We start from the raw sequence: 12,759 nt of genomic DNA, 5'->3' as shown, positions 1-12,759 counted from the left end.
GAGACGACGTGTAAAAATTGACTCCGCTCTTAACGCCACATTCATTATGCACCTTACAAATTCAGTCACATTTATCTGAGAGCTTCAATTTATGTGATATTTATATTGGATTTTAAAATTAGATGAACTTCATGCTCACCAGTTATACAACTCCTACAGTTAAGAATAACTGGTTGTTATGTTCTTTAGTGAACTAAACTACGGTGGCCCAGAAGGGCCCACAGCACAATGCAACGACAGAAAGTCACAACACAACAACAAAAAGCCACAACACAACAACAAAAGCTACAACAAAATAACAAAAAGCCACAACACAACAACAAAAGCTACAACACAACAGAAAGCCACAACACAACAACAAAAGCTACAACAAAATAACAAAAAGTCACAACACAACAACAAAAGCTACAACAAAATAACAAAAAGCCACAACACAACAACAAAAGCTACAACACAAAAACAAAAAGGCACAACACAACAACCAAAAGCTACAACACAACAACAAAAAGCTACAACACAACAAAAGCCACAACACAACAACAAATACTACAACACAACAACAAAAAGCCACAACGGAAGTGGCAGGAGTCAGAGAACAGGCTTTGTTTCCGGGGGACAATATTGTCTGACGGAACCGAAGCAGAACCAAACCATGGACGGCGGAGCACATACATGACGTTATGACAATTTCAACAGGGTGACCAACATTGCTGATTTCGAAAAACACGTAACATTAATCACAATCATCATCGTTTTTCTCACGTCTCATTAAACTCTTCCATGATCAAAATAGTCCGTCTGCTGCCCACCTCCTTTGTGGAATTTTGCTGGTGCGGCTTTTTGCTGTTGTGTTGTGTTGTGTTGTGTTGTGTTGTGTTGTGTTGTGTTGTGTTGTGTTGTGTTGTGTTGTGTTGTGTTGTGTTGTGTTGTGTTGTGTTGTGGCGTTTGCAGTTGAGTTGCGCTGTTGGCCCTTCTGGGCCACCGTACTAAACTTCTAAAGCACCAAAAGTGGGAGAGAATATTGTTTAGTTTTTTTGGTTTTTCATCAAACCAAATTCTCTGTACCTTACATATGAATGTATAGATAATCCATACACTTTTTGTGTACACTATGTATGGATAAATGAACTTCATTAAATGAGAGTGCATGTATTATTATTTGTGTGCCACAAACATTTGACATTTATCACTAAAGGGATTATCATAACTTTTGAATATATAGACATTTTCTGTCAGGGGACCCCTGTGTAACAGTGACTCTCCAAGTAAGAAAACATTTTTATTTATTTATTTTTTGACTAAATCTGCTTTCACTTTTGGCTTCAGTCTTCGAATAACTCAACATTTCAATACAAACATCTAAATGGTCCAACATGCTAACAATTACTATGAGTAACAATTATCATATGATGAAATAACCTTTTAGATTTTTTGTATCACAAATTACCTCATCTGGTCATGCTTTCAATAAATCAAATTAAAAAATGTTTACTTTTTAATCACTGTTCACCAAAGTAGTCAACTATTGGAAAACTATAGGGGTAGAATAATGTTGTGTCTTATAGCCTGTCTCTTAGGTGGAAATTAGTTCAAGTACAATATCTGGAAAACAAGAGAAACCATTTTATAGTAGCCCTACATCATCATTATAATTTAAAAGGGCACTTTGTACAACTTGAACAAGTGTGACAGAAGGAAAGTTACAGTAAGATTGAGGAAAGCGCACGTGTGTTCAGGGGAGCTCATGGCAACTAAGCCTGCAACAGTTAAAGTCAGTTATCAGCCTATGGAGAGATATGATGCATATCTCAGCATCAAGTGCAAAGTTCAGGGCAATTTCAATAACTTCTGAGCTTGTCTTCATGTGATTGTCACCAGTTTTCAGTTATCTTTAGATCTGCCAAATAACTGCTTAAAAAAAAATAATATATATATATATATATATATATATATATATGCATGTTTGTCATCTAAAATGTCCTCCTTTTCTTTTTTTCAGTTTAACAGTTTCAAATGGCTGATGAGTCTTTCTGCACTTGAGGGCGTTTCCCAGTTCTGCATGCAATAAATAATGGAAATGCAGCTGAACTATTTTGTTTCGAAAGTTACAAGAAATTACTCAACTTTTTGTCTTTGTTTGCATTTTTCTCTCTGTTTCCAGGATGGCTACCAGCAACGCCCATAATACAATTCAACTGCACTGGGATCAATTGAAGATGAAATGCATTACACTCGGAGCAGAAATTCCACAGAGCTTCAAAGCCCACACATTTATATACCTTGAATTCTCGCAATGTGACCATAACGTCATACAGGGGGTCTCAGACACAGCCGTGAGAAAAACCGCACTCATCCTTTGGTGCCATTTAGAGGCTTTTAATCAGAGATCTGGTAGGTCTTCATATAGAGTTCGAAACAGTCGTCACACTGGTGGTTTTGCACTAAAGCTTTTTGTATATTTTAAGCTTCTCTCTCTGGTGCTCCCCAGGCGAGGCCTGACTCAAACTTTAAGAACCAGTCGCTCAATACAAAAGTGACATTTTGCCTGATATTCAAGTTACACAATAAAGAGCATTCAGAAGGTAGTGGGAGTCGTCAGTGAAAACCACAATGAGCAACAACTGAAGCCCAGAGAGTGTGCACCATCAGGCCGCTTGCAAAGCGTCACCATGGCCACACGTTGATGATACTTCTGTTTCATGTTGACTGAAAGTTAAAACACTCAATCTCCCCAACAAGTTCCACCGCTGCACAAGTAAGAAGGGCTCAAACAGGACAAACACGCAGAGCTCGCTTACCTTTTCTTCTCTTCGGGTCTTTCCGGAAGTCTGCTGAAGGACCTTTCAGCGTGTTGTAATTCTGTTGACAGAGCAAAATAAAGCATTACACAACTGTAATTGTGCTGCGTGGGGCCACAGCAGCTTGGTAAGCAGGAGACGTTTCGCTCCTGAGACTGCGTCATTTGTCAGTGGAACGATGAACCCTGCGGCGAGCGTCGATAAATCCTGTATGAACTCGGGCGCAAGGTGTCCGTTTGAATTTCACTCTGTCGACCCGTCACACTGCTAAGAGTGATGCTTCGCAGCAAGGGTACAGAGGGGAAACAATGCTGATGAGTGACGCCGCAGAAAATAATAGAACACAGCACAACAATTATTTTGTGCTGACAACTAACAAAATCCAATTTATTATAGATGTACCCGTGGTGAGTAGACAGTAAAATATATGTGGACTAAGCATTGATCTGTAGAGTCAATGTTCAGACAATGGCCATGTTTCAAGGCAATATTCAAATCATCACATTTTACCTTTTTGTTCGCCAACAAGTCCTAAACAGATATAAAGAAATGTAAGATAGCACAACACCTGATGCACTTTCTACTTGAAGTTTCTACATTTAGTAGCATTTAAGTACTGATTGACCTGCATGTAAAAATGATTTGTCTTAGTTCTTTCGTCAGCAGCATCCCAGCGCTATCTGATAACGTCAGGCTGTTGACTTTACAACAAGATGTGAAGTTACATCATCATTGATTGTTGGAAGATCTGCTTTCAAGGTAATAAATATGATTGCAGGCATATTTCTATGGTTGATGAAAACTCAAAGAACTGATGTCTTCTATCACTTCTAAGGTAAACTGAGGTCAGACAGACTGCTGAGACCAAAAATTAAAGATAATCACAACTTTGACCCAAACGGAATAACACAACTTCCCCTCATACAAAGTATGAAAGGGTACGTTTAATGCATGTTCCCACATATCTAGCCATTAACCTTATTCAGACTTTCTTTTCAAATCTGCTGTTGTGGCTACGCATTAAATGAGTCACTGCTTTATAAAATTGCTCATGAACGTATAAAACTGTAACCCTGCTTGACATTCTTGTGGCATGATCTAAAGTGAATCAAGATGTTGTACAAAGTTCATTAGCCCTGTGGATGCCTTAGATGTCCACAACATAGAGTTACAATATCCTTCTAAATATGAGTTAATGTATAATCCTCTGAAAGCATGTATAAATATTCATCCTGCAGACAGCATCTCAACCCAAAACAAAAGGGTACAAACAAGTAAAATTAAAAAATCAGACACTAGAACAAGGGTTTCGCAGACACAGGGGCTTGGTTCGAATAAAGTTTTTAAAAATATATAGCAACAGGCTACAGTAGAACGCAAACCAGTCCTCTACTTGTCACACCCTTACCTGAAATCTGAAGCGGGCACCGACATGTCTCAGCTCTTCCCTATATGTTGTATCACGAGTGTGCAGGTACTTGATTGTGTCACCACCTGTGCCAGTAAACATGTTTTGTGCTTTGCTGCTACTCTCACATGCAAATATATTGTTGTTTATGTTTTAGGGGAAAAACATAGTTCTGGAAAAGTTTACTGATATACAATTAATGTTCGTATGCATGCAACGTTCTAGAGAAACAAACACTCATCTCTCTTCAGTGTGCTGATGTGGAAGATCTTCAAACTCTATAATGTAATTGATAACGAAAGATCTTCAGCGCACCTTTGACCATGTGTCACTCTATCACAGCGCTAACAGAGAGACAAGCACAATTGTAGTTGGGCTACAGCCTCCAATTACTTAATAAACATGTCTTTAGACTTTAGGGAACAACTCCACACAGTTAGGCCACACACAGGGATCAAACTTGACTTTTCTTGCGGTGAAGTGAAAGTTACAACCACTGCAACACCATCTTGAACAAAACTAAATCAATTTAGAAACTGCTTTAATAGCATACACTTGAAATGTTCTTCTTGTCTGTCATACATGAAGAGAATATTGGAGCGATTTTGTGAAAGTGTTTGCCTACAAAAATGACCGAAAGGATATTGTTTTATTTTTGACATCTTAAAATAGGATTTTGTGGAAAATGGCCATCAAACGAAAACAGATTGCTTTAGTAAAGTTTGGGACGAAAAGAACAATACAAGCTTTAGGGTCACATAACACCAGTAGTCTTGAGAGTGAATATAAAGTGCACATTTTTATGTAAAGAAGTTGACTTTGCCATAAAGTGTCTCCTTTGAGATGTTATCTTCAGCCTTCTGACTGGTGTAGTGAATGCTCAGTTTAGATAAGCCCTGCATGAATCGACATCTGCTTCTCAAGGATTTCCTTATTTGGTCATATGTATGAGCAACAGCAGGAGCCTGCTCAACAGTGAAGCTGGTGTCTAATTACATGCACACCATCATGCATGCTTGTATATTCAGTGCTGCTGGAAGAAAGGCCTCTTTAAATTTTGCCAATCTGTAGTTTTCGTTTAGGGAAATGAAAGTACTGGGGCAGATTGATTCCTACAGATTGGCCTGTAAAAAAGCCAAACTGAAAAGTAAATAGTGTGTTTTTGGTCAAATCGTATAGTTTGATACAATTCTTCAGTACAGTAGCCAAATATGTTTTCAAAGAAATCGAAAAATGTGTCTAATGAGCCTCCATTGAAGGCCTCTGTAGATTACGGCATGATAGTTGTACCTTGACGGTTGTTGTTTATTTTTTAAATATTGCTATTTTCTATGAATCTATTATAAGCCTACACATACAGCCATACAGGTGGTGCTTTCTCAAAACCCACCTTTCTGACATCACACTTCATACTTCAACTTTGCTCTTTAAGTCTTGTGAAACTGCTGCGGCTCCTTTCAGAAAAAGGACACCCTCATTAAAATATGCCAAGAAACACAAACAGAACATCTTTAACTAAACCTACCAGGGGGGCCCGGGCTCAAAGACAGCTGAGGCACTCGTCTTTTAACTTTAACATCATCAACGCTGTCAAACGAGTCCTTTTTAGCACTGGATTTTAAAGACAGTTCCGTTTAATGTTGCCTGAGTCGAAAATGTGTCGGGTAGACACAGATGTATGCAGTTTGATGACAGCGCTCTCGAGGGACCTTAGCGTTATTGATTTGAAATTCACATCTAAGTCAAAGTTTGAATTGAGGCTTTGAAAGACAAAAGTGAGACTTCTTTCTCTATTTCTTAGCAGAACAATATCTCTGTCTGGACTGAGATTTATGTTTCATTCACAAAGTAGGTGGGAGGCTATGTTGAAACATTGGTTTTTGGTTCATTCAACAACACAAAGAAAGCAGGAAGAACAATTCTCCTTCAAGGCTGTCAGTGGAAACAGATCAGATTCGACAAACTTCATCTGTTCAGGTAGAAGAAGGATGCACCAGCCTGCTGTTTGCACAAGCAATGTTGTCAAAGCTGTGTCCCATCCTTGTATACAAACAAAACCACGCAGTACATGTGTTGTGTGAAGTAAGGCCCGATGCTCAGGAGAAGGTTGAAATATGGTTTCATGTAGTTCTCAAATATACTTTCATGAATTTGATTGCTCTCTGATCTATAAGGACCAACAAACATTCGATCATCTCTGAAACAGACACCACTATTAAAATCAATGTTCCTGAACAGAACATCAAATACAAAAAGTATCAGTTAATTGAGTTTTCTTCTATTGAAAGTTAATGCGGCCTTGGCATCAGAAGAAGACGTTGCCTTTGTCACAAGAAAAATGTTCTTAGATGTTGTGCATAACTGACCATCAGTTGCTGACGTCAGCTGGACTAAATCTGACCATTCTGTAATGCAAAATTCCTTCAGGTGGAAGATGTTTGAGGGTTTTCATTGAATTCACTGAAAATTTCAAAACTCCACCACAATGTGTTTCAAATGTCCTTTCTTGTAAGGGGTCATTCCATAACCCTCCATTTTTATTTTTCCTTTAAATCATTCATTGGTGGAGTTGTTACTCTTCTTTCATACAGATTCCTGCGTTTAATCAATGTGTGGACATTGTCCAGTCCATGGAGATGTGAAGTAACCTTCACAGCAGTTATTGATGGGGCTTTTTTTTCCGAACAAATTGCCTGTGTTGTGCAGCAAACATGTCTACTGTTACGCACAAAAGATGAAAATTGGCAAAGCAAAACCAACATGAGATTTATAAAACTGTGTGTATGCAGACTCTTAAGTTAAATTTGTTTTAGAAGTCAAAGCGCAGCTAGAACTGTGTACTTTGACTGCCTTGTGTGTCGGCCTAAGCGCGCCCACATGTAACCATTAAGGATCAATGCAAAGCACTTCATGAATGATAATACAGACTGCACATGACTTATTTTGCAGGGAACCATTACATCAACCAAACAAAATAACTCAATGTAAATGAATTACAGTTGACTTGGATATTAGAAAGCACTGCAACAGTGTAGACAACAACCAAACCAAACATAACACCGGCAACATGTTGCTGCTGTGGTTAATACTGTCAAATATCAACCATCAAACAGTGAATGAAGTTTAAAAGGTTGATTGAAAGGTGACAGCAGGAAAGAAAAAACAGTCTCACTGTCAGAGTGTTTCCTATAACTGTTCAGGATGAAACGTGTTCGACTGAACTCATGAATAGCATCTATACTCTGGGGAACTTGCAGCAGCACCACAGTGTCTCTGACTAAAGACAGAATAACGTCACTTAGTTGGTGCAGAGTTTGCGTGAACACATTTACTCGGCATGGGGAGTAAGGTCGGCCGACGCGTCTACCTTCCTCGGTTGCTGTGCAGATGGGCTCTCATCAGTAAACTGTGTGGTCAACGGAAAGGAGAAATCTCGATCCGGCTCAATGAAGCCGTCAAAACATGACAATGTACACCCAAATGTTGTCAAGAGTAAGACAACCACTATCAAGAAGCATGTAGATTGTGTTGAAAATTCATCAAAACTGGCCTTGAACTGGAAAAACACAGATGAAAGAGTTTCTCCTGATCCATGGGAATGAGGACATTTATCGCTAAGTTACAGAGACCGTGACTGGAGCTTTGTTTTCATCACTGAGTTCTGTTGCCTTGATGAGGATGTTGTTGCCAACCTGATGACACCACAACTAGTACACCAGAGAGAGAGGGGGGGGGGGGGGGGGATTCAACCCGTCCCCCTGAGAGCTCTTTGGAGCTTAAGGCCTGTCCACACAAGAACACCGTTTCATATAAACGCATCTCTTTTGGCCGATCATCCACACGTCAGGGCATTTTAGGAGCCCATAAACTTTTAAAAAAAAATGTTAACACAGATTCCAGAGTGCGGAAATTTTAACACACCGGCTCAGCTTTGAGGTGTGGATGGGCGAAAAATGATGATGTTATCCCCCCCCCCGCTGCGCAGTCCGCTCCTTGACATCACATAACAACAACAATGGCGGACTACATGCTCCAGGTCGTGCTGCAGAACCTACTGATGCTAGTAGGTTTAATGAGGCGATATGTTTGGATTTCTTGAGTGTGAGGAGGAGCAGGAGTCTTCTCCATTTCTGTTTGCTTAGTGTCTTCTTCTGCATTTTAGGTGCATTTGGTGAGTCACGGAGCCCCCTAAAGGCTTGGCATATGTACTGCGTGGTGTTGAGCCGTGTTCACAGTGACATCGTTTTGACTCGTTTGGACAAGCCCTTAGTCTTAGTACATAGAACACTGGCATCGACAACAGCAGAACTTGTGAGGGGTTTAATAAGCTTTTCTCTGAACGTTTTCTCAATGGCGCACAATTTAGTGACAGCGAGGGTTAAGACCACAGCAGCAATTCAATGTGACCTCTTTCATAATTTAAATACCCACAGTGAATATACATTTTACATCAGCTTGACAGTGTAATCTTCACAATTGAGCATTGATTTTTTTTTCCCCCCAAAGCTTTAATCATTGCTGATCCAAGACTGAGCCTGCTCCTTTACATGATTGTATGGAAAGACTGCAGGGGCCACACATTAGTTCAGTCGTTAGCGCTCTTGCTTTAGAGGCCTGTGATCACTCTGGGGCAGGGTCCTACATCAGTCGAGTTTACATGTTGTCCCTCGCTGGGTCTCCTTTTACTACTCTTTCTTCCCACAATCCAAAGAAGACATGAAAAGTATGGTAATTCTTGACTAAATTATCTGTAGCTCTGAGTGTGAGTAGGTGATTGTCTTTTTATCTCTAACCCTTTGATGGACAGGCCACTTAAAGTTCAGGATGCCCTTCTGATCTGAGCTGGGATAGGCTCCAGCCGTAGCAAACCTTAACTTGTATAAAGCGGGTATAAAGCAGAAATTTTCACTCCTAATCTTGTAGCATCACTGTCTTGCATGGTTTTATCTTGTCACTGCTGCAATGCACCTCAACAGTATGCTGGACATACATATTCAATAACGGAAAGTACAAAACAGTGCGAAATGCAAAACCATGCATCTAATACTATTGTGGTAGGTTTTATAGTAATAAGGAGTAACCAACTGCCTGTAAAACATATCAAGAAAATAAGAAAACAGCAGGAAAGATTTATGCCTATCAATATTGATCAACTCCAAGATTGCATAGGCATCGTTCACTTTTGAAGAAATACCACCAGGGGACTGAGTAACCAAACCAAACTCAACAAGAAGGACAGCAATGTTAAAACAGCACTATGGCCCGCAGGACCAAAGAAGGTCCTTTTTGATGAGGAGGCTGCAAATCTACAAGACTTGACCAAAAGGGTTGGTAATGAACCTGGTCCTGAGGGTAACATTTTATGTGGATACCTTTCACTTGTCATCTCTTTGAAGAGGGGACGTCACTTCACACTGTGTTGTGTTGCACAAAGAAGAGTGAAGATACAACACGTCCAATAACTTAAAGAATCTGATGGATCAGTGAAAAGTCATCTGTAAAGACTTCCGTTAAGAACTCGACCTGAGGGGAGCTGAGCATCCTCCGTTTGGGTCAAAAATCAACATAGTGATGGTTTGCTGCTTTTTGTACTCATCGAAACCACAGTTAGAAGTAAACTGCTGAGCTGCACTTAATGTAAACCAATCCTTAAAGGATGGCGTCACTAATGACAGCCCAAGCTCAGCTGTTATAAGACCAGGGTCCTTTGTCCTAAAATGTTGGATTTTTAGCAAAAACAAAGTTTTGAAAAATAAACACAAAATACGATTCCTGTTTATACCTAATGTTGTCAACATGACTGTGTGCCATAAGTGCAAATGATAACGTGTTGTTCAATAAAAGGCTTTGCTCTTGGCCACTATAAATTCTATGTAGTGCAGCTGTAATCACACATTTGCCACAAAAGTTAAAACACTTCAAACTAAAAATGTACAAGCTACAGTAAGATATCACAAGACTATCTAAGGGTGTTCGTCTAATCGAGCTGGAGACTCCCAGGCAATGATCAAATATCCCCACTTGCTGTGTTTAGATAGACACAAATGATGGGAATGAAGCCTAATCACAATGAAAAATACCTCAAGCCAATGCACCTATCTATATTCTGATCCAAATGGGACATTAATTTTATTCCAATCATGTTTCCTTAGCTGGGGTCAAATGACCCTTATTGAGCATGTCTGTTACATATGTGTTACACGCTGTTTCAGAAATATGTTGGTGCCTTAAGTAGGGAACTGTTTTAAAAGATATGATGATATTTTTCTTATCAGACTTTAAACAATGAAAATTTCTTGGTGTTGCATGTTTCAGAAGAATTGCAATAAGCTTTATTAGTTAAGCCGACACACCCACGTTCAATACCGGCAGTGGTTTGGGTAACATGTGGGATGTGGGTTAGGTCAACTTTACAGTGCAAAGTAGGGCTGCATGATATTAGTATTGCAAGTGCAATACGACGAGGGAAAATTATATTGATATTTTTGCAATTTTGAAAGTCAAGCAACAGTTCTCTTTCACTTTATGAACCCAATTGTGACCTGATGCGACTGTGGCATGTCTGGTATATGTTTCTTTTTGTTAGTAGCAATGTTTTTCAGAAGTGGAACAGTTGGTTGAGGTTTTTTTTATCATTTTTCTTTGGATTTTTCTGATGATTTGATCTGTTGTCAACACAATACCTGGCAACCTACTGGCCAAGTTTATGTACATGCAGAGCTTGAATGCACGTTGAATGGAAAACTTCATGTTTGTTGAAAATTCATATGACAAAAACAATGAATATTCAACATATCACGCAGCCTGAAGTCATATCCTTCTTGTTGTTTTCTACCATCTGAACACATTGGTTCTTGTTCATGTATAATCGACAATGAACAAAAAGCAACCATGTAAGTTCAGCTGATAAAAAAAACAAAAAAAAAAACAACTTTGGACCCTCCTGCTTTATGGGGTGACACAGGTTTGTGTTACTCTGTCTCTTAACACCCTGTATGTGCGAGAAACCACACTAACAGCGCAGTGGACTTTGTTTTCTCACCACGTTTGCTTATGGAAATTATTTAAACAACGTGGCGGGTCGTAAACAAGCCCAGGTTCACTGCGTCGCCTCAAACCGGCGAACAGCAGCGACTCCTGTAACTGGACACTTCAGGAAGGCTGCTGGAAAACTCGGCGACATATTTCAGTGCAGACAGGGGCTGTCGTGTCTCTCCTGTCGGTGACACGCTGCTCTTCCGCATTGCCCTGCAGCACACGGCTTCGGGCTTAAACCCCCGCAGAGCCGAGCCGCGCCGAGCCCAGCCGCCTGGCGCGGCCCGAGCGCCGCAAACTTTCTGACGCACCCCACCTCGCTGCTCGCGAGCCCCGGCCGCTTAACCGCCGGCGACACGCTGGCTTTTGTTACGGTCCTCGTGTTAAACAGTCCTACCGAGGCAGAAGGTGGAGGTGGTGGGAGTCCACGCCCTCGGAGGGAGCTCCGTCCGAGCGACGGTGAAACTGCCGTATCGCTGCGGGACGAGGCCCCGCCGAGCCCCGGGACGGACGGCAAGCAGACGCCGGCTCCGCCAGCCACAGCCCGGTCCGTCCGCGAGTCGCGAGCCCCGGACGAACACACAAGCGCCCGAGAGCCGCGGGCAAACGCGTTTATAGGAGAGCACGGGACAAAGTTGCGCTTACCTCGGCTTTCTAGGAAACGCGAGAGCGGTCGAAATCCCACCAAAAAAAAGTGAAACTTCTCCTTCTTCATCCAAATTCTGGGAGAGTAGTAGGCGGTGACGTCACGCCGCCGAATTCCAGCCCGTCTCGGGAAGTTCAGAGGTTTGCCCATGTAAGGCAGCAGGCCAAAACAGCGCGTTCACACTGGCATGTCATAGGAAAGACATGCACTCAACAATATATAATGTTTACCCGCGCTGAGATCACACTTCGTATCCCCACTGCCCTGGGATTCATGTTGATTGATTTACGAAAAACAAAGAAGACACTTGCACACTTATATCATATTCTATGTTTACTCTGAAGTGTCTTATAATAGTTTTATAATCAATGTATAACTCCTTTGTGGCCAGAAATTCTAGTTACATAACAAGACAAGAGCAACCAGAGATTTCTGAATTCCTGGACTCAGAAAAAATAAAAGTTTTTGGATCATCTCCAAAATTTAATGGAGTCTTCCATGGCCTAATTCCTATCTGTGGTGAAAAGTTCGACAGAATCCTTGCAGTAGTTTTGATGTAATCTTGCTAAACAGACATACATACAGAAAGACAGACAAATATACGCCGATGATTTTATTACGTCCTTGGCAGACGCAATAATTCAGGCTTCTCAGAGGTCGCTGGCCTTAAATACTTTTGAGTTCATTAAGTGTTCTTAAATTGATCTTAAGGTCATTTTCGGCCGTCCCAGACAGAAGCGAACGATCGTGAGAGAATTGTGGTGTTATCTTTGGTCTTGACCCTAAATGGTTGGTCCAACGTCATACTGTTAGACAGGTTCAAGGACGGCTGTTTTCATGGTCTTGCAACCAAAGACAAGCCGCGAAAAAAC

The 12,759-nt window shown here is 40.8% G+C and overlaps 1 protein-coding gene across 2 annotated transcripts in view; it reads right to left on the bottom strand.

Moving 5' to 3' along the window:
* lpp (LIM domain containing preferred translocation partner in lipoma) overlaps nt 1–12,104 on the bottom strand; it is a 192,877-nt gene extending 180,773 nt beyond the window's left edge. The window contains exons 1-2 of one of the 2 annotated variants that reach the window (XM_080472965.1): nt 11,887–12,104; nt 2,799–2,859 (exon numbers count right to left, since the gene is read on the bottom strand). The gene's annotated coding sequence lies outside the window, so the exon portion shown is untranslated. Of the gene's footprint in view, nt 1–2,798; nt 2,860–11,638; nt 11,733–11,886 lie in introns of those variants that run through there. The other variant, XM_080472966.1, reaches the window with a different exon arrangement.
* Between the last annotated feature and the right edge of the window lie 655 nt (nt 12,105–12,759).

Source organism: Lipophrys pholis (genome assembly GCF_963383615.2).
Source record: "Lipophrys pholis genome assembly, chromosome: 10".
In the NCBI taxonomy this organism is placed as follows: domain Eukaryota; kingdom Metazoa; phylum Chordata; class Actinopteri; order Blenniiformes; family Blenniidae; genus Lipophrys; species Lipophrys pholis.
This window is presented reverse-complemented; position numbering and strand designations above follow the sequence as displayed.